Source organism: Triturus cristatus, chromosome 5_2 (assembly GCF_964204655.1).
Source record: "Triturus cristatus chromosome 5_2, aTriCri1.1, whole genome shotgun sequence".
Taxonomy (NCBI): Eukaryota; Metazoa; Chordata; class Amphibia; order Caudata; family Salamandridae; genus Triturus; species Triturus cristatus.
The window spans coordinates 563,831,748-563,851,701 of NC_140588.1; positions in this window are offsets into that span (position 1 = coordinate 563,831,748).

Here is a 19,954-nt window from a genome sequence, read left to right on the forward strand (position 1 = left end):
AACTTGATGGCAGAATCAGGGCCTACTCGTCTGAACTGTAAAATGGGATAAGTGAACCATATAAAACCGGTGGCCTTTCATACTTAGGAATAGAATATCCGGCCCATTCATGGCGGATCTGAAAGAGGACATGTTGACGGTGGACGCACATGTGTTTGCGTCTTCATAACTGGAACTGGAGGAAACATACATGTACTTATGGTTTATACATGAAACCGTTGGGGTCCAAGATAGGGGACATAACTGACCATAAAAATCCATATTTCCACATTCCCTCCTTGTCCCCTACTTGCCCTTAAGAGATATCAATCTTCATCAATCCGTTGATCTGTTCATATAGCATCATTTGTTCTTCTTTCTTCTTCCGGAATCTTGAATGAAAACTTGGATGTGGGATACACGAGGTGGCACACAGACCACAAATCGCTGGTCCACATTGTAGGCATAAACAGCAACTGAATAGTAAGAGAAAGCCAATACCTAGGAAGGATAGGACCCTCCATCCAAAGGTAGATAATACACTCCAAAACCAACTGGACCAAGTCCAGGTGCCTGGATTCTGGTGTATCTGGCTTACAATCTTATGAAGGCGAGTTATGGCTTTATATACAGATGGCGAATTTTCTGGTATGAAAATGCAACAGCTTGATCCGATGACCCTACAAGCTCCGCCCCTATCGGCCAGGATGACGTCAAGGACAAGACGATTTTGAAGCACAACAATCCGCATAGCAGACTGCTCTTCTGTTAAATTGCCTAAGGCGGAAATAGTTTCGTTCACTACTGCTTCAAGGGTTCTGGTTAATCTACGTATCAGCTTACTATTGGTAACTGTACCTATATAGGGAAAGAGACCTTTATTGAAATCTGTGTATTTTTCCCATGCTGTCTCAGTGTAATCGACTATTGGGAGATCTCTCCGTTCTCTATTGTGTACTAAATGAGTATTTCTATGATAATCAGGAGGAGCTAGGAAAACAGGTGGCAAAAGGAATCCAATGTAGCAGGTACCATCCCAATCTAGAGGCAAACGTATATATGCAGTCTGACCACATACAAAGTAGGAATGGCGAGAAGCTCTAAATGTAGACTTGCCTTGATCACTGAATTCTATTACAGTGGTGCATTTACTGTGGCCCATGTGTATAGAGCCATTCTTTCTTATACATAATTCACCTTTAACTGGAAATACTGACATAGCGGGCAAAATTGGTGCAGGTTCGGATTCGACATTCAGGATCATGAGATTAAGCGTGAAATTACCTAATCCATATACTTCATTTTCTAGATCAGTTCCTGTTCTTTTGGGAAGTTCCTTCTTGTCAGGGTAGCAGACTTTAAGTAAAACTAAGTGCAGGTTTCCCCATACCCAGTTGTCTTGATAAACTGCGGAATTCGAATCTTGGGAATTAATTAGACTAAACCATGCTCCACAGGAGCCATTGTGTGTGAACGGGTATGGGAAGAGAGGCAGAATTCCTTTATAGTTCTGATAGGGAGGGAGTCGGCCACATATCCAACAATTTGTAGCATTGCTAACCTGATGGGAATGATGTAACATACTAATAAAAGTGTTGTTGCGCAGCGCAAATCTATATGACAACTCATGCGGGGGAAGTTCACTAAAAGAATGTTCAGCAGTAACATTATGAACATGTTTAGAAATAGGATAATATATGTGCAACAATATACTTGCAGCTATTATTAAAAGACATAAGAAAAACAAAATTAATAACGTCACTGTGAAATGACTACGCAGTGATTTATAGTACGCATGTTGTTTCATTCGCTTCCTTGGGTGTCTTTCTCTATTCAGGTCTAGGGAATTCATGTCAGGGACAAATTCGACCGATTCACCTTGGAGAGGACTTAAACAATCAAATTGTCTGACTTGGTAGACCTTAATTTTAGTCTGTATTGTTCTTTGTCATTCAGTTCAACCAAAGGAAGCTTTGAGTCAATCGGTGTAGACACGCAAGGTGTGTCATTTACATCGGACGGTAGTCCATGAAATTTCTTGATATGACTTGAATGTATCCAGCCTTTTCGACCTTCGATCTTCACGGCTGTCCTCGTTGTTAACAGTACAAGTTGAGGCGATCTCCACCTAGGATCCAGCTGGGACTTCCGGTCAAAATTCCTCACTAACACCAAATCCCCTGGAATTACGTCATGGGGTTTCACCTCGGTGTTGTCGGGAAAGGCTGCAGCTACCTGTGAACGACAAGATTGTAGTGCAGACATCAAGGAAGCCAAGTAATCTGTCAGCATGTTACAGTCAACATCAGTTATTTTTCGTGGTATAGGCATCCCCCACATATTTGGTGGTCTACCAAAGACCACCTCATAAGGGGATAGCCCTGTTCGAGAGTGCGCTACCATTCTCATGTAAAAGAGTGCAACCGGTAAGGCTACTACCCAGTCGACACCTTTCTCTCTACATATTTTGGACAATCTAATTTTCAGAGTTTGATTATGTCGTTCCACGAGACCTGCTGCCTCGGGGTGTCGGACACAGTGAAATCTCCACTGATAGCCTAACAAAAGTGAAACGTGTTTCATTAGTTCGGAGGAGAACGGCTGGCCGTTATCTGAGTAGACAACACGTGGTAAACCGTATCGTGGGAAGAATTCTCGAACCAACTGTTTGGCAGTAGTCGGGGCAGTGTAATCTGAAACCGGGTATGCCTCTGTCCAACGGGAAAGAGCACAGACAACTACGAGAACATATTTGAATCCTCGACATCGTTCCATCTGGATATAATCCATCTGGAGGACTTCAAAAGAGTGATCAGGAGGCTGAAATCCACCCTGTTCTATGGGAATGCTTTTACCTGGGTTAAACTGACAACAGATCATACAGGTACGGACTTTTTGTTTAGCTGCTGCTCGTAAATGTTTGTTGAACCAAATGTGTTGAATGCTGTCTAGCATAGCTTTTTCTCCTAGGTGCGCTGGACTATGTACAGTGTTAATGATAACTTGGACCATTGAATCAGGAAGGAACCACACAGATTTTTCCTTCGTCATCCATCCTTGATCCGTTTGGGTCCCTCCTAATTCAGTCCATTTCTTTATTTCATCTGGTGTAGCATGTGTCTGTATGTCAATTACGTCAAGAGCGGGATCCTTAACCGTCATGCAATGTGTTGGTGTCGGAACTATTGTCTTTGTCATGTCAGACGTGTGGGTTTGAGCAGTCTGTTTAGCTGTTCTGTCAGCTAAATCATTGCCTTGGGAAATGATATCAGTAACTTTCGTATGAGCTTTACATTTCATAATTGATATTGCAGTGGGTAGATGTATTGCATCTAGTAAGGCATGAATAAGGGGTCCGTGCTGAATGTGGGTACCGTGAGAAGTTAAATAACCTCTCTCTCGCCACAGCACGCCGAAGTCATGTACAACTCCGAATGCATAACGTGAATCAGTATATATGTTGACTTTTTTATTCGTAGCTTGAATACAGGCTTGTGTCAGAGCGACGAGCTCTGCTACTTGAGCGGACAAGGTATTTATGCGATTTGTTTCAATAACTTCAGTATCTGTTGTGACTGCATACGCGGCCACTAACTCTCCTGTACTTGTTCTCATACATGACCCATCTACATACAACGTCAGGTCTGGATCTGACAATGGGACGTCTGTCAAGTCTTGTCTAGGTTTCGTCGTGATAGTGATAACTTCAATACAATCATGTGCAAGTGGGTCTGTTCCGTTTACTGGTAACAGTGTGGCAGGATTCAATGTACTACAACGTCTGATTTCTATATGTGGCTGAAACAATGTTAATTCGTAACCAGTGAGTCGTGCTATAGTCAAGTGTTGTGTCTGTGTGCGGTTCAAGAGAACCTCTACTGCATGTGGTACTTGTACTGTCAATTGGTGTCCTAACACTATGGCATCGCTTTGTCTAATTGCTAAAGCTGTTGCTGCCACTGATTTCAGGCACGCAGGCAGAGCCTGAGCTACGGGATCTAATGTACTAGAAAAATAAGCACACGGTTTGTGTGATCCTGCTTGTTCCTGAGTGAGTACTGACAAAGCAGTACCTTCGCGTTCTGTAACAAAGAGTGTAAAATGTTTATAGTAACATGGTGTTGCTAAAACGGGTGCTTGACATAAAGCTTTCTTTAGGCTTTCAAAAGCTTGTGTATGTTCCTGTGTCCAAGGGAGGACAGTCGATGTGGCTGCCTCCTGTGTTGTCAACTGAATGAGTGGTTTTGCTAGAAATGCATACTGAGGGATCCACTGCCTACAATATGAAGTGAGGCCTATAAAAGCCCGTACCTCCTTTTGTGTCTTGGGTATTGGCATGTTAGCAATTAACTGGATGCGATCTGGTGTTAGCTGCCTTCCCTCCTTGGACAGCGAGTGACCAAGGTAAACAACTCGCTGGACACAGAATTGCAGCTTAGAAGGGGACACCTTGTGCCCCTTTTCGGCCAAAAAATGTAAAACCGTCAGTGAGGCTTTTTCACATTCAGGTTCGCTTCTAGCGGTGATCAGCAGATCATCGACATATTGAAGCAGGGCAGTGTTGACTGGCATGTGTATACTGTCAAGTTCTCGTTTCAGTGCTTGGCTATAGATGCTGGGGCTTTCTGTGAATCCTTGGGGTGCGCGTGTGAATTTAAAGCTTCGTCCATTTAAACTAAATCCGAACAAGTATTGGCTTTCCGGATCTATTGGGACGCTGAAAAAGGCATTCTTGAGATCAATTACAGTAAAGAATGTTGCTTCGGAATCAATAGCTGTCAGTAATGAAGAAATGTCTGGAACTACGGGGTATTGTGGTACAATACATTTATTTAATTCGCGCAGATCAATGACCAATCGATATACTGGCGGGGCCTTTGGATCAGTTCGTTTAAGAATCGGAATTATCGGTGAATTACATACATTGGAGTCTGTTTCCACAACCACTCCTTGGGTAATAAGTTCGTCAATGATTTGCAGTAAAGCCACTACAGCATCTGGTGGTAACTTGTATTGTCGCATTCGTGGTAGTACCACTCCTGCCTTTAGTGTGACTCGATATGGTGTAATGTTCATGCAACCAACATCTGTAGGGCCTTGTGCCCATAAATGTGTGGGTAAAGTCTGCAGTCGGTGATCCATGTCTCGGGACACATAGTGCCCTTTGAAATCACGTAAAAACAATCTTACTCCTTCCGGAGAACAACATATTATAGCTCCTAGAGCTTTCAAAGTTTTTATACCTAACAAGTTTTCTGGGCATGATTTAGTAAGCAATAAATCTGTAGTTCGTGTCAAAGGACCAATCGTAAGGGGAAGAGGCTGTGATACTTCGTTAACGATAGGTTTTCCTGAAAAGCCAAGGGAAATATTCTGTGAGCCTGAGAGGGGTGCCCCTGGAACTTCACTACGTTTTATTGTTGTTCGGCTTGCCCCTGTATCAAGTAAAAATTTTCTATCTTGGCCTAATAGTTCACTGTGTACATAAGGTCCTTCTTGATCTACAGGGACCTCAATAAGGGGTAAGCCAACTTCCCTCTCTAGGCTGTTTCATGAGTAACGTTGATAATCAGGATAGTCATACTGTGCGGTCTGGTACATCTGTCGTGTCGTTGTTTGTGTGGCAGCAATAGGCTGCGATGGTGGAGCCGGCAGAGACTGTTGCGGAGCTGGCATGGACTGTGCATGCTGCGGGGCTCCTTGTTGGTTCTGATCCTGTCTAGGTGGCCGTGGACTTTCTTTTGTATTACCTATGGCGATATTATGTTTTAAAACTGGACAATCGTGTACATAATGACCTGGCTGTTTACAATAGTTGCATGTCCCTTTTACAGGACCTGTTGAAACACTGGACTGTGTCATACCCTTTTTATGACCGTCAGCTGGAACTGTCTGGGAAACTAGCATTTTCATTTTCGTGTCTTTCATGCGTCTTTGTTCATGTTCTTGTTCCTCTCTAATTCTATTGTGATGGTACTGTAGCATTTGTAACATTTGTGACGGAGTGTTACCTTGCCAGGTACTCTCGAATTTCAATACTCTATTCTTAACTTGGGGCAAAGAATTTTCAACTAACTTTGTCACAAACAGATGTGGATACGACTCGCTACTTGCTTTTATTCCACTATTTATACCAAAACATTTTTCGAATCGGGCGTAGAAATTACTAGTGTCCTCGTCTGGTTTTTGTTTACAGGCTGAGATTGCACCCCAGTCTTCCTTTTTCGTAGTTAATAAACGTGGCAGTACCTGTACTAGTAAACCTGGTAGTGTTTTGGTCTTCTCCCCAAGCCCTGCACCTGGACCTCGAGCTTTTTCTTCGTTTTCTAATGCTGTCCAATCTATCTTTTGGTCTCCCACCTCCCAATCCTTTTCCTTGAGTTTTTCATAAATGCCCGCAGGCATTAATACCTTCAATATTGTCATAATGTCGGGATAGGTATACTCTCCCATGAGCAACATGTCTTTAATTTCTCGGTGGAAACCCGCTGGGTCTTTGTCATGACTGGGTACCACCTTCTTCATTTCCAATAGTTCTATTTTAGATATGGGTGTGTATACAAACACACGTTTAAACTGATTGTCCTCACCTTTTATCGGGTGCACTTCGCGTAAGGGATTCTGTCTATCCATATAGTACGTCGTTCTTTCCTTGATGGGCAGTGAAACATGTTCGGGACATACAAAAAGAATGTACTGCTTTCTGGATTCTAGTATTTCTCTAATTAGCTCAGTACCTGAACCTCTCCATTTATTCGTGAGTAATTTAGTCAATATATCAGGTAAGGGACCAGGGTCGGAGTGTTGGCTTTTATATAATATAAGGAGTTGTTGAATCATATAGATACCAGCTAAACGCTGTTCATCTGGGGCGAGGTTCAAAAACGTGTGTGCTAATGTATCATCACTATATTTTCCGGGACTATCAACCCAATGAACGGCTGACCTGGCTAATTCTTGTTCGTCCATAGAATCGAGTATATGATAACCCCTTCGTTCTCGGAGTAGGTTGTCAGCGGCTTGGAACGAATGTTCGGGGGACCTTATATTTATTATAGGAGTTTGGAAATTTCTGCTATTATCTGGACGTACCGGACGTATCGGATCAGTGAAGCATCTAGTATTATTGCAAGATCTTCCTCTACCTACATAGGCCATGGTTTCTAACTGTCCTGTGGGCAGTTCTAATTCTTCCTCGTCTTCGGTTTGTTCAGGTTCGTCTACTGCTAATCTTTCTTCGTGTATTCGTTCTATTTCTTTGCGGATCTTTCGGCACATAGCTACTATACATGATCGTTTATCATGTCTCCCCTCTGATATATTCTGACTCCATGTGGTAAGAATTTGCATTTCTTTCGGATTTACCCCTGGTTGGTCTTGATTTCTGATCACACAATTTATGAGGAAACGTAACAGTTCCCCCTGTATTTCCACTTTTTGGTACTCCATGGCTCTGTTAATACTCTCAGAATCTCGCCCTGACTGGACAAAGTGATATATATTTTCTAAGTGTGTAGTCATTCCTGGTAGCTTCCCTAAATATATAGCAGCTCGTCGGATACGTAATGATGCTAGCATCATTTCGTCCCCTTTTCAGGGCACAGGGTAATATCTACAATCTATTAGAAGTTCCTTGAGCGTGTTGGGAGTTACTAATTTGGGCGTACGTTGGTGGGCTAATTCTTGAAAGGAAAGTTTATTTACTCTGGGTGGCGTGGAAAAAATGTTTGAGGTACCTCCGGTAGCCCCACCTGGGGTGCTGGATGTGAAAGGATTCGTCGAACGTGATATAGCAACTATAGGTGTGGATACAGATGTCGAAGCAGATGTGCTTGCCTGAACTTGTGTCGGAGTTTGCTGTTGCGGAGGTACAGACGGAAGAGGGTCTTGGCGTTGGACCCCCTCTGCAGGCGGTCTATGTGGCGCAGCATTAGCATACTCGGGAGCTGCGTCGTCTAAATAAGAGGAAAGAAAAACATCTTCTGCGGTTCTGGGATGCCCTTTGGGATGTACCTTTATCGGAAACAATGGGGGTGGCAAGTCTTTTGGTATCTCCGGAGTAGCCTTAGGTAATCCTTCGGCCAGGAGAGGATACATACCATTCATAAGGGCATTTCGTTGTCTGTCTACTTGTTCTGATTTTACTCGAGTACCTTCTTCAATTAATATATTTTCTCGAACTTTATTTAAATTCTCCTTACTCTTCTCTTCCTGACTACGTGCTTTTTCTGTACGTCTATACGATTCTTTACGCCATAATTCGATGGCGTCTTTCTGTGATTGTCTAGCTTTCTTTTTCCATAATTCTTCCTCTACTTTCACGATGCAATCTGCATCCCAGGTCCCAGCTGCGGGCCACCTCTGACTTTCTGGTAATTCCTTGGTGTAGTCTACCCATAAATCAAGAAATAATATGGCGTCTAGGCCATGTTTATGATACATAAAGTACCCTGGAGTGTCCCTAGGAGGAATGGGAACAGCTTCTTCGAGTACCCCTTTTCTAGTTTTGATCTGTCTTAATTTCGAAAAGAGCGGCATTTTGAGAACTGATCTGATCTGATACCTAATTTTGAACACGTTTAATACAACGAAACACAATAATGAACAGTCATTCACACCACAATATGCAGAACGTATTTAAAACATTTAACATTTAACATTTAATGAACAACAATGATGGCCGTTCACTAAGCATAATACTCGATACTAACTAGATAATTCTGCCTTCATATACTAGACATACTTGATATACTGCTAAACAGTACAGATACACTGCTGAAACAGTGCAGACCGGATTTGTGTACCCAAACCCGTCTTGACCGGCACAACCTATGTGCACGTCAGAACGCCTCCCCGGCAATGGTACTCACCGGGTAGCTCGGAACGGAAGGCCTCGGAACTGAACTGAACTGGACTCGGACCGGACTGGACTCGACTCGATACTTCGGAACTTCGGAACTTCGGAACTGGTGGGCCTCTGTATACCTCGGATCTTGCTCTCTCAGCTAGGCTCTGGTCGGGATACTTCGCACTTCTCACCGCCTCGTCTGGGTGTTGATCGCAGCCTCAGTTACCCCCGCTCGGCAGGAGGGAGATACAGGAAATCCTGTGGGTACGCGTTGTTGTCCGTCCAGCTGTGACAGGAGACCGGGCCTGCAACGCACCTCCGGCGCGTGAGATGAGAAAGTGTCCCTATTCGGGCGCCATATATGTGGTAAATAATTTAATTACCGGGACTTAATTTGATGCGGAAAATCTATAATAATAGCTCAGTAAAATAAGAGGCAGAATCCGTGGTATTAGAGGTTCGGAACGGGCTTTATTCCAAAATCAATTCGAATTGAGGACTCCATATTCCATCACCACGAAGGTTCAGGAAGTGAAGGACCCCACTTTATTGACAAGTAATCATTTATATACAATAGGCATTACAGTAAAACAGATGCCGGAGGCGTAACAGTTGATAACAAAGATAAGAACATACATGCGTAACTAAAGTGGGTGTAACTAAAGAACGTCATCAGGTATGATGTCATAAATGGGTGGTTCCATGAAAGAATTTCGCAATGTCAGCAGAAATACTTGGCAGAGATGCGCGCGCAGCAGCATGACGTGTGATTGACGTGTAACTAGGGGATGAAGGGGACTTTGACATTTAGCTCTACATGTGGAGACAGAAGTCTGGGGTTATGTCAACCTAATCCCAAATCATATCTAATATCCTATGTTTAAAGAACTGTGTTATCCAGAAAGAAAGGTCTCTTAGGATAGAATCTTATTCTATACTGACTATACTGTCCGTTAGTGCGTGTACAAGCGTCTAAGTGTCTACACTAGATGCAAGGGCAGAAATCTTCCATAGTATTAGGGCTATTAATTACTTGCATGAAGACAGAGAAGCCGGGCCCTTTGCTCGGTAGCTGGGAGAATGTTTACTTAAACTACTAGACAGGAATGTATTGGATAGGGAGCGGAGCAAAGCAGATAATCTTGAAGGTGAAATACAGTTTTTGGCAGGCAACAGGCTGGAGTCAGGCACCGTTAGCCGCGCAGGGAGTAGGACAAAGTTCATGGGTACAGATGCGAGCTCAGACTGGAGCTTTCAGAGGCAGAAGGCAGAAAAAACTTGATGGCAGAATCAGGGCCTACTCGTCTGAACTGTAAAATGGGATAAGTGAACCATATAAAACCGGTGGCCTTTCATACTTAGGAATAGAATATCCGGCCCATTCATGGCGGATCTGAAAGAGGACATGTTGACGGTGGACGCACATGTGTTTGCGTCTTCATAACTGGAACTGGAGGAAACATACATGTACTTATGGTTTATACATGAAACCGTTGGGGTCCAAGATAGGGGACATAACTGACCATAAAAATCCATATTTCCACACCTCGGCAGAAGAGGGGCCCTGCTCTGCCCTCTGGGTCCAGGAGTGTCCACCATTTTGATCTCCCAGCTGCTGATAAATGCATAGAGTCTGAAACAGCAGATTCCCAGGGCAGATTTCAGGCAGTGGGAGTGAGGAGCCTCATGGGCTGATGAGACACTCCCTGTAGCTACCATTGGCAACTCTGCAGCTTCCTGGCCTACCATCTTGAGCAGACTTGTGGCAAGGCCTACTGCTGCACTGAGCCCCCGGGCGAATCTACTGAGCTATTTGCTGGCAGTGCAGGAGACTTGCAACATGGGCAACAGGGATGCTGCCTGTGCGCCCCTCGAACTGACTTTCGGGTTTCTAGTCCATTAGCATGTATTGCTTTGCACCAGCGGCTGGGACTGTGCTCCCGTGTGGGAGGATGGAGTGCTAGCCTGTTGCTTCGCTGAGCCCTCCTGACTCGCCCTAAGATGCCTCTGGCTGGTACCTTGCTCACGGCCCAGATAAGTGAGGGCCCGTGCCTTGGTCTTGGATGCCTAGTGGCGGGGTTCTTACCTCGAACAGCCAAAACACCATGCGGTCCCAGGCACAGAACTGTGACATCTGATAAATTTCTTTGGTAGATGAATGTGTGCTATACTCACCTGCTGCATGCTGTCTGGGGTTCCTTGGGTGCTCACTGTCCCTCCCAGGATAGCTTGAATCCTGCATGGCCCTAGAGGTGAACAGTGGAGGCCCAACGGCTTGCGACACACTGAAGGGCGAGCACACTGGTTTTGTCGTCCTCCTTGCTTGTAGCCTGCTTTGTCCCATGGAGGGTGTAGACACCGGACACCCACAGACTTACGTAAATTCTGTGGATTGGGACTACATAATTGGGACTTGACCTGACCCCTTTAATCTGCTGCCCTGGCGATGGTGGTGCGCCCTGTATTGTGCTTTACCTCACTGTGGACCTCCATATACACTTTGCTGCAGGCAGCTGCAGGCTGAAGAGGTACCACTGAGATGATCGCCTGGCTGTACCCTTCTTCTGCGTTGTGGTCTGTTCCCCCACTCTGAGTGAGACTCTGGCCTCTGCATCCTTTGACAAGCTTCGTCTCTGGGGTCATCCTCCTGTGCAGTTATCTGTGGACCCCCAGAGCCTTCTGTTGTTTGCCCACTGCGGATCCCTGCAGCCCCATCCCTCATGCTCATCCAACGCTTTTCCCCATGGTAATATGGCAACTGGCAAATCCTCCCAGGACTGCTCTGCAGTTTTTTTATGGTCCAAATACTCCTCCCAGGAAATGCATATTAAGGAGGAGCCCTCCTTACAAGTTCCGGAGGCTGTAGCTGCTCAGCCGATCACCCATGATTACAAGGCCAAATTCCTAAATTACATTGAGCAAGAAATTGGCTCCCTAAAAGCAGACTTTAAAAGTTGCATGCAGGACCTGCACAGAGATATCACGGAAGTGAGAACACGCATAGATGACCTTGAGCGCACGATGGACTCGCGCACGAAGGATAAAGAGATGCTTATGCGCTGTGTTAGTGTCATGGAGGGCCAACATATTGAACTCCAAGCCAAACAGGGAGATTTGGAGAACTGCAGCCGCAGAAACAATCTCCGTATCCAGGGTGTTCCACAGGGCGCGAAGGGCAATCATATTATGACTGTCACTACAGACCTCCTCCAAACAATTTGAGGGGACACGGGGGCCGCTGCTTCTGGACTGCACTCATCACGATGCAGCTATGTTGGGCCGACAAGACACCGCCCCGGACATCTTGATTAGAGTCCACTTCTTTCAGAAGGAGGAGGCCATTCTCAAAGCAGCTAGGTGCAAGGCCAACTTGGTCTTTCGAGCCCGTACCCCGCAACGTTTTCAAGACCTCTTGCCAGTGACACTTAAGAAATTAAGGAAGCTCAGGCCAATCATGGAAAAACTTGGGAAAATGGGCCTCACATATCCATGAACACATTATGAGGTTTTGGGTGTAAGGGAAAAAAGACCTAGCGCTCCAACAAGAACCCACAATGATAATAACTGATTCAATAAGAGTACCTGCGGTGCTATCACACTAGGGAATACCACCCCATTCCCTAAAAGGCTCAATCCTAGATTGATTAAACTAACAACTAATGTTGATGCACACGCAAAATTTAAACACAATGTGAAAAATTCGAGAAAAGACAATATTCATTAGGGCTTCTGTTCTTCTTTAATCTTCAATAGATTATTCCACTCCCAACGCGTTTTGTCGCAATAGGGATTAACCCAAGCAACTTCCTCATGGCTGGAAGTAACATAAAATTACAATAGATGGAATCTTCCATATTAAATACAAATTGCAAATTATTCAAATGAGCCCAAAATATAAGCTCGTGTAGAGGAAAGCAAACAAGTGCATATAAAAAGCCATGCCATCGTTGCACATTTGCTCAAAATATAAATACATATTAACATGTCAGAGTTGTCTCACTCACATGCAGTAACATAATGAACCGATCGTATAGTGTGGAAGTCGTAGTTGTTATATCCATGAACACACCCTTTTGACCTGCTCTCGCAGTTGAATGATAACCAGCAGTTGGTGATCTCCCTCACTGAGGCCAGATGCCTACAGGGCCTGCTAGAGGGGTTGCTGAATCAAGAGTCCTCGCTTTCGCCCTCGGAGAGTGATACATGGTGCCCTGCATGGAACACAGTGGGCAAACATGGTAGGGATCGTCTGGGGAAGGCGAAATCCCTCAGATCAGCAAAAGAGGACATTATATCTCATCTACAAAATATGAAGCAGGAATCTTCTCAACACTCTGGCTTGGACACCTGACGTTTGCTTGAACAGGCTGTACCCGCTCTACCATGGCCTCCCTTCACAAATTGTTATGTTAACCACTTTTCTTTTTGTTCTGCAGGGCCCGCAGCCTCAGGACTGAACTTTTTATTCTTGTATTGCCTCTTGTAGTATTCTGTGCTGTAACTCTAGAGTACAAAGAACAGAAGTGCCAATACCGATACCTATTCAAAGGAAATTATTTTCAGGGATCACACATTGAAATCAAACAACATGTTCCTCAGACCTCTTTGTCCGTCTGAATTAATCAAAATGTATTTATCCAAATTACATTTTTAATTGATATCACAATTACTAAAGAATCTTAAAACCATTCAAAATCTTATTTTCAACATCACACCACTTTCATTCGTCAATTCAAATGCACTTCTTGCAACCATTCGCCAAATAACTTACAACCCACTTTTCTCCATTCATTCTACATCCAAACATCCTTATCAAACAACACTTTCAGTCACCATACAATCCAACAGCCAAATAACCAAAACAACTATGCACCAAAGAACAATTATTAGATAATCTCAAACTCAATAATTGTTCTACACAGGCCAAAGGAACACAATATTAACAATATATGCATAGAATCCAACATAAATGACTCCAAATTCTTAGTCCTTTTGGCCCCAAAACTCGGGTCTACGCGTTTCGAACTCCCTTGACTCCCGGGGTTTTCGTCAGGACCTCCTAGCTCAATCGTGGGCTAGATCTAGAGTAGACACAAAGATATATATTGCAATGTTGCTTTCTCCTTTTTGCCTTTCTGGCCTCCCCTCCCCCCACCCCCCCCCCCCCCCCATTTTGGGGCACTCATCCACCTCAGGGGACACCTCAATTGATATGGAAAGTTTCCTAATTGGTTCTAGGATGGAGGGCCTCACCATGTTGGGCCCCGTTGGCCCATTAGTTTTCTGTTAGTTTGTGATCTGTCTTGCCCGCTATACCTCATGGGTTCTTGGGAGGGGGGGTTCTGTTGGTCTGGGATTTTCGCTTCTCATGGTCCTGTCGGAGTACTCGGATGGGTTTGTGACTGCAAAGATGCTGGTGCATCTCACTTTTTCCTCTTTTCATTGATAGACTATGGGGACCCTGAATAAAACCAAACTCTGCCCCCCCTTATGTGAAGGGGTCAAACACTCCCAGCAAGCGAAAACAGTTATGGCGCTACCTCCTTCACCATGACCCAGACATAATCTTCCTACAGGGGACTCACCTGCTCCTGGAGGACTGCCCTTGTATGTCACACCCTAAGTACCCCTCCCAATACTGGGCATATAAGGACACTAAAAAACTAGGGGTGGGGATTCTTTTTAAGCAGGGATTTAGTATTAAGTAGCTATGTGTAATCAGAGACCCCGGAGGGCGCATTCTGATGGTGATAGTGGAGTTGGGGGCCCAAGATTCTTTCTTCTCTGAATGATTAGGCCCCTAACCAGGTGCAGGTCTCACTTCTCCATAGGATTCTTAAGGACCTACCCAGGCGGGGGCAAGATGGCGGCCGATTAGGAGGCCGAGAGCAGCACTAGCAGGCTATGGAGGGTGTTTCGTGATCGGAAACCCATGTAAAGTTGGAAAAGAACCACTCAATTGGGTTTTTATGAAATTCGTCTCCCTCCCCCCCTATGCATTCCCCCCGTAATAGAAAAATTTGGACAATTTGGTCCAGAGCCGAGCTGCGAACAATAAGGCGATTTATGGAAGAATACCTGGCGCGACTGCTGCATCGGAAACTCAGAGACGGTCTGGTGATGGGTCCGAAGGTGGCGGTGAACCCTGCAGTCACCAAAGCAGCGGCTGCCGCTCGTAAGATCCGTGGAGAAACCCTGATGGATCCAGGCGCAGCCGAGCAATCACCCGGCCGCCCGCAGCAGGCTCTCTCACCCCATCCGCCGGCACCAAGGAGAGGAAGAGGCGGAGCAATCAGTAGGAACCGTTCGGCTGGTCCATCGGTAGCGGAGCTTCTCCTCCGATCAAAGAAATCGCAGGATGGAACGGCGGCCGGGGCTGCGGTCGTGAGCAACGAGTGCAGCATCGGGAAAACAGAGAGAGGCGGCGTGCGGAGCCAAAACAAGGAGGTGAGTCTGGCTGATACCTGGGAGGAGCACCAGGGTGATCCAGGCGTAGAGGGCACTATACTGACTCATACTCTAACACTGGAAAGGGTGGCTAAGATCCCCCCACCCCCGGATAGATGATGTTGGAGGGAAGGGAAAGGGCTCAGTATTATTGAAGGAGAATAATGCTGAAGAGGAAACAGGCAATGTGCTATTAGCCCCCCCTGAACGGCTGGTGGTTGCAGGGGCAGCAGATCTAAGCAACACTTGCAATAAGGGCGACATTGGCAACAATGGTAGAGAGATTAATGGTAGCAAAACAGGCAAAGCAGGAACAGTTCAAGAAGAGAGGCAAAATAGACGACAGCTGGTGATTTCTGCTTTGGAAGTGAATAAAATGACTATGTCAACTGATTTTCCAACGGATAAAAACAAAGCTGAACTAGATAAATCACCTAGTGACTGCTTCTTCTCGGTCTCAGAAGGAGCTGAGTGGTCGGATGATGTCTTGAGTACATCACCTGGGGCTAGTAGTCTAGAATCGGACCCCGAAGATAGAGGTGGAGATCGCCCTATGACAGCCCAAAAAACTTTAGTGAAAAGTTTCACTCAAAACAGGGGGAAGAAAGATCTGAAATGGGATTATTCATCGGCTACCCTGGTATCAGGCCCACTATTGAGTAAATCACCAGTGGAAACCAATGCGACACCCCCTACATTGGATACTATACATCAAGCTATCCTAGCGCACAGGGAAGAGACACGTCAAGATAGCCGGAAAAATCAAGCGGCTATGAGAAAAATCCAGGGGGTTGTTAGGAAGCTTTCTAAAGCCTGCTCCAACATGGAGAGACAGTGACGAATCTTGAAGAGAGAATTGTGTCAACTGAATCAGAAACGGCAAGCGCCTCAGCCCTGGTGGAGGCTCAAGGATCGCAAATTAAAGATATCCAGTGGAAACTGGAAGAATTTGAAAATAGACAAAGGAGGAACAACCTTAGGGTGCTGGGGGACCAGGAAGGCCTGGAGGGGTCTGACGCCAGGGTATATATAATTCATCTCTTTAAAGCTGCCTTTCCTGAACTGTCTGAGTGGAACTGGGCAGCAGAAATTCAAAGAGCTAATCGCACCCCTTTTAAACTACGAGTACCAGCAAAGGAGGGTGATAGACCACGGGCCATATTGCGGCAAACAATTGCAGATAAAGCCAGGCCGGATGCGAAAAGATCAAGCGAAGGGGTCTCGTTTTTTGTGAGGTCCGACTTCTGCCACTCAACGGTAGAAAGGCGCTGGAGGCTGAGACAACTTATAAAACCTTTCCAGGATAAAAGTATTCCGGCCTATCTTATCAACCCGGCACAACTTAGTGATTAATCAGGGGCACACGCGATATTTCTCATCAGAGATAACAGCAAAAGAATATCTGGACACTCTGGACAAATAAAGCTGTTGTGGTCTATCTAATAGGGAAAAAAGGGAGGGAATGTACTTATCCTGGGACATAAAGGGTTCCAGGAGCATGGGGTAAGGGGATATGGTGAAAAAGGTTGATATTGTACAGATGAGTGGTTCGAGATCTATGATCTACGATATGTGTAAGGGTGTAATATATTTATGGCTGGCCTTTTAATGACCCTGGCCACTAGTGCTGCACACATCACATGCACAGACTATGGTCTGAGCGCCTCAATGGGGTGGTGGGATGACAGAAGGTAGCGAGGGAGGGGGGAGGGCCCCACGGGTACTGGTGGGGGAAGGGGGTGGTGATGGGTTGCACGGTGCAGGGAAGGGAGGAAGGGGGGAAAAAAAGAAAAAAAAAGGACCTGGTGCTATGAGGTTTTTGGTTGGTTTAAGGCTTTCTGTATAAAATATTTGAACGGGTTGGGTCAAAGGAGATGGCATTACTTAGCAGATAAAAATGGGGAAGCTTAAGATTTGTTCAGTTAATATTGGTGGTTTGAATGACTGGAGTAAGAGACAAAGGCTGGGGCAATTTGTCAGATCAAATCAGATAGATTTGATTTGCCTACAGAAGACTCATCTACCGTGGGCAAAAAAACATCTGCTAAGTATAAGAGGCTTTGATCTACTGGCATGTTCCTCACAGACATCCACTGTTAGAGGGGGGGGGGCAATATTGGCTAAATCCATTTTGGGAGGGGCTAGACGCCAATTGGTGGACACCTTAGGCAGGTGGGCACTGGTGGAACTCGAGTTGGGATTTACACTTTGTACAATCTATGGTTCCAACCAAGATGAACCTGAGTTATTTCAGCAATTGGAGGTAGAACTAACGAACTGGCCGAGTCCCTTTGTAGTATGCGGAGATTTTAATATCCCTGGAGACTTTACAGACATTGTTAATAATGCTACTTACATAGGTCGCAAGCCTAAGGTATTTCGAGCACTATGCTCATTAATTAAATCATATGGGATGGCGGATGTGTGGGGTGATAAAGAGCCCAATAATCTAGGGTTCACATACTTTTCATGTCCCTTCAAGAAATATACCAAACTGGATTACTTTCTTATCTCCTCGACAGAATTGAAGAGAGTTTGCATTAAAAAATTACCAAAAGTTATATCCGACCACAGCCCACTTATTCTACAATATGATATACATATTTTAAATAAGAGCTATTCAAGATGGACTTTTGAGCGGAGATTATGAGCAGATTCCAAATTTGTAGAGCATTTAAAGAGTTGGACCCAGAGCTATTATGACATGAATCGTTATAGTGCATCCAGAAATATGGTCTGGGACTCATTCAAAGCAGCTCTGAGAGGGGAGACGAACAGCTTCTCAGCCAGGATAAAGAAAGAGGCTCGGGTTGAGAATCAGAGATTAGTGGGCCAACTGACAGAGGCAGAAGAACGGCATATGAGGGACATTGCTCATGGAAGTGAGGCCTCTGGAAGCCAACAGAGGTTTCTTGTTATTAAAGCAGAACTTAATAAGTGGATAGCTCAAAAAACTGCTGATGAATATCAGATTCACAGAGGTAAGATGTATGAGACAGGAGAGCAGGCAGGCAAACTCTTAGCACTGAGGATTAGGCCGGGATGTAGTAGGAATACAATAACGAATATACGAGAAGGGGACCAGGAATATACAGAGCCCGAGGATATCCTTAGGGTTTTTAAGGAGGAGATTATGGCAGATACTGCTAGTCTGGAGTTTGAAGATATAGGCCCTCAGCTGGCTAAGCAGGATAGAGCAGTGCTGGATAATGATTTGATATTAGGGGAAGTGGTGGAAGCAATACAGGGTTTAGCAGCAGGGAAGGCCGCGGGGCCTGATAGTATCCCGCTTGAATTATATAAATGTATACAGGACGTAATAGCCCCCTTGCTGCTGGATTTGTTTAATGGTATAATTTGTTCCGGGGAAATCCCAGAATCCTGGAAAGAAACAAATATTATTGTGTTTCATAAAAAAGGCAAGCCTAAAGAAAATCCTGGTTCGTATCGTCCAATATCCCTCATAAATACGGACACTAAGATCTATGCTAAGGCTTTGGCTAAAAGACTAGGAGGGGTCATAGGCGGTCTGGTTTCCCCGTGGCAGCATGGCTTTATTCCAGGTCGAGGGACAACAGACCGTATTAGGCGGGTCATCACGTTGTTTGATGTGCAGGCTGTCAAGGCGGACGGATGGCCATGATCCTTCTGGACGCAGAAAAGGCCTTTGATCGCGTCACCTGGAAGTATTTGTGGGGGATATTGGAATGAAGGGGCTTTGGCCTTAAAATAATGAGAGCTATTAAGGCTATGTATGCCGATCCTAAGGCTAGAATCCAGTTGATGGGAGGTAGCTCAGAAAAAGTCTGTGTTTCGCGGGGGACACAACAGGGTTGCCCCTGCTCAATCCTGTTTGCTCTATATATTGACCCGCTTGTACGGAAAATACTCGGATGTGAGGATATTAAGCCAATAGTCTGTAAGGGGTTCGAAACAAAGTTGCTGGCCTATGCCGATGACCTAGCCATAACTACTCTACAACCAGAATTGGCCTTGACAGCTATTACAGGGATAGCCATGGAATTTGGACGATGCTCGGGGTATCTCTTGAATGAAAGCAAGACCCAGATAATATGTACCAATAACATTAGAAGGCAGGATGGAAGATATTCAGATTCAGCGATTTATTTAGGGGTTAGGATAAGTTCTGCAACTGATACAATTATTAAAGATAATTTTACCCCATTGGTAACATCAATCGCGGTAGATTTAAAAAGAATAGACGCATTACATCTGTCTATAATAGGGAGAGTCAATGTGCTCAAAATGACCATGCTTCCCAAAATATTGTATCTCTTTCGCTCTATCCCGTATATGATTGGGGAAGGCATGATAAAATCTATAGAGGTGGTATTTATGAATTTTATTTGGCAGTATGGTAAAATACGGTGGTCCATGAAATATCTGTCTCTCCAACAGGAAAAGGGAGGGTTGGCAATTCCCAATATCTGATTCTATCAATGGGCCTGTTTATTGAGTCGGATGGCAATATTATTTGACTCTGCTACAAACTCGTCTGATACCCCCTTTGGCAATCGGAATCCTCCATCCATCTTCGAACTGCTCCTGGGCAGAGAAGCCTTTGGGCTCCTGCTGCGGAAAACTGATAGACGTTATTAGAACAAAAAGCGATATAAGGTTTTAGATAGTGTTTGGGAAGTCTGGAAATTAGTACAAAGA